This window comes from Pinus tabuliformis, chromosome 4_1 (assembly GCF_031772625.1).
Source record: "Pinus tabuliformis cultivar Carrire ecotype Pingquan chromosome 4_1, CPIR1, whole genome shotgun sequence".
Classification (NCBI taxonomy): Eukaryota; Viridiplantae; Streptophyta; class Pinopsida; order Pinales; family Pinaceae; genus Pinus; species Pinus tabuliformis.
In genome coordinates this window covers 455,148,865-455,152,076 of record NC_142303.1, presented here as the reverse complement: position 1 = coordinate 455,152,076, position 3,212 = coordinate 455,148,865, and the positions used below count along the sequence as shown (strand labels likewise).

Sequence of the window (3,212 nt, the reverse complement as noted above, 5' to 3'; positions counted from 1 at the left end):
TGTATACTTACCTCAGAGAGTCAGACCTGATTCCAGACGAAAATTGAAGCAGAGGCCTGTACGAAGCACCATTCACGATTGCACGCGAACTTCACACGAAGTAATTCACAAGTGTACGCCAACTTCACACAAAGTAATTATGGAGATGTCAGTTCATTTCAAATAAGCACAAAACCAATGGGCAAGAACTGCTAAAAAAACATAAGAAACAAATTAGGTCTACCTGGATTGACTATGCATCCATTGCAATGCCAATGATTGAGACCCTTACAATTTCCCACAAGTTGAGTCTGAAACAATTAATAAATAAAAAATGTTAAACGATGGAATTTGTATGACCGAGATATGACAGAACCTGTAATAGAGAGTATGACAGAGTGTATATTTAGTAAGATAAATGCTGCGTAGCAAGGTCGATATTGGCCGCCATATACTTACTTCAGACCTGATTCCAGACGAAAATTGAGGCAGAGGCCTGTGCTAAGCACCATTCACGAGTGTTTGACCAGCTTCACACAAAGTAAATATGCAGATGTAAGTTCATTTCAAATTAGGGTAAAACCGATATGCAAGAACTGCCAAAGAAATTAGAACAAACTAGGTCTACCTGGATTGACTATGTCTATCCATTACAATGCCAATGACTAAAACCTTTGCAATTTTCCACAAGTTGAGTCTGAAACAAGTAATAAATAAAAACTATTGAATGATTGAATTTGTACTTACAGGGAATAAGACAGAATCTGTAATACAAATGGCAGAGTGCATACTTACCAGATTCCAGACTAAAATTGAGGCAGAGGCATGTACAAAGCACCATTCACGAGTGTGCACCAACTTCACAAAATCTGAATCTAATCGCATCTATCCTCAACTCCACATTCTGCAACAAAAAGAGCCAAACATTGCAAACAAACAGGGCAGAAATGAAAATGAAAAAAAAAATGAACCAAAAGCATCCAACCAAAACAAATATAATAATCAATAAAGGAAAAAAAAGGACAACACAGGTATAATAATCAATAAAGGGAAAAAAGGACAACACAGCTTGCATGGCCATGCACAGAGCAAACAAACATTGACAAAGAAACAATCCAAGGCAATGTAATGCAGAGTGAAGGAGGAGAAGAAGAAAAGAAACTAATACCAGGTTCGCTGTGTAAGAATGTCTTATATAATCCTGCTTTTCAAACGGTCACAAGCGCTTTCACCCAGAGCTTTTTCCTGCGCCGACCTTCCAGGGAGGGAGTGGGCATTCCATCCGGATTCCGCATCCACTTCCATCCAAATTTTGAATTCGCAATGAAAATATCCCTTTCATTTTGTCAACATCACTCTGGTTTCCAAAGCCTCCACGTCCTTCTAATTTTATCTATTTTTTATTATTAAAAAGCTAGGATGCTTTTCTATGAGAAAAGCATCAACTCTGGTTTTCAAGTCCTCCACGTCCTTCTAATTTTATCTATTTTTTTATTATTAAAAAGCTATGACGCTTTTTCTATGAGAAAAGCAAAAATCATGATATAATTTGGTGGTTGTGTGGTGCATTTGAGGGATATTTCGTCGGTAAAGGAGTGGACATTCCATCGGCTTGCCTGCCCGATTTTAATAAATCCATTCGTTGAATGGCAAAAACTTAAAGCATTGGCCTACCTCGCTAAAGCTTCATTTTCTCCCAAAGATTATGTGTCGAATCGGGATGACGATTTAAATTTTATAAGTTCTAAAAAGTGTTCCACATTGATTTAAGAAATCTATCAAATGTATCATCTTTTTGATATGTTATATATTGGTTTTTCCTACAAAGTTCAAATAATTTTTTTTAAAAGAGTAGACATTAGGAAATTTAGGAGAGGGTATTTTTTTTGTAATTTAAAATTATATATAATTATAATATAAGAATTATTTTTAAGTGTGATTTTTTGGGGAAAAAAATGGTTTATTTTCTGATTTAATTTGTTTAAAATTTGATTTATTGAAATCACAAATTTGATGGGTAAAATTTGCACAATCGACGTGCTTCAGAGATTTTTCAGTGTGCTAAATCTATATATCAAGTCAAAAACCAGTTTAAACAACACAAATCAAGATTTCACCACAAATTTTTCTTTCGAATTATGTCCAAAAATCCACTGTAAACTCCAAAAAATCACACCTAAAGACAACTCCTATAATATATATATTTTAAAAAATACAGTATCATAGATTATAATACATATATGATTAAAAAGAATATTAATGTGGAAATTATTTAAAAGTAAGAATATTAATGATGTGGGTGACAAAATATATCATTCCAATTATCTTTAAGTTGAAGAAGAAGATATTAAACATCAATCTTAATATTTGCATCTTAAAATTAAATTTATATATATGGAATTTTTCAAACAACATATAATACTAATAATGTAAAACAAAACTACAATATATAGATTACCCATTATAATAATTAATAAAAATTGCAATTGTTATCAACATATTATCCATAGCAACTACAAGTGAAGTTAATGATATTTTTTTCTAATATTTAGTCAATCTAAATAATCTTAACTCAAATTTGTTAAGTATTAGGAGGAATCTTATTCTTTGGGATGCAAATTTTTTTCATAATGTAAAATTGAAGTAAAGACTTACACCTTGGAGATTTTATCCCTCTAAATGTTTAATAAATTCACAACTAAATTAGATCTAAAGTAGTATATATAATCTTTTTTGCACTGGAATTATTATTATTATTATTAATTGAATTAACATATGCTAATGTCAAAATTATCCACATTATACATCTACCAAAATTGTTCTTGCCACAAAATAATCTAAAAGATTTTAAAGATAATATTCAACTTTAATTGTCTTAATCAATACAACTTGCATACACGAACTAAAGCCTCTCAAATCCCTTTATTGATTTTAGCATGAATTTAAGCTATTTTATAATAAATCTCTACCTGAATACACTTTAGCAAATACATGCACACACACTTTATGTCTCTACATGGACACACATGATTGAGTAGATTCTTAGTTGAGAAAATTAAGAGATGTCAAAGAAGACAACTATGGCGAGAAGAAGTGGAAAAAGTGTTCAAATTTAAAAGAAGAGAATAACTTTCCAAAGTCAAACAAGGTGCACCAGAGGAGATAATTCCATGCAAGAGAAGTAGTAAACAAAATCATAGCATAACTAAAAAATAAAAAAAATTACAATAAAG

The 3,212-nt window shown here is 31.4% G+C and overlaps 1 long non-coding RNA gene across 1 annotated transcript; it reads right to left on the bottom strand.

Annotated features, from left to right (window-relative positions):
- Positions 1-223: 223 nt before the first annotated feature.
- LOC149176339 (uncharacterized) lies at positions 224-884 on the bottom strand. Its single transcript, XR_016258635.1, has 3 exons — positions 775-884; positions 439-509; positions 224-290 (listed from the first exon to the last, which is right to left on the bottom strand). It is a non-coding gene; the product is annotated as an uncharacterized LOC149176339 (long non-coding RNA).
- Positions 885-3,212: the final 2,328 nt, after the last annotated feature.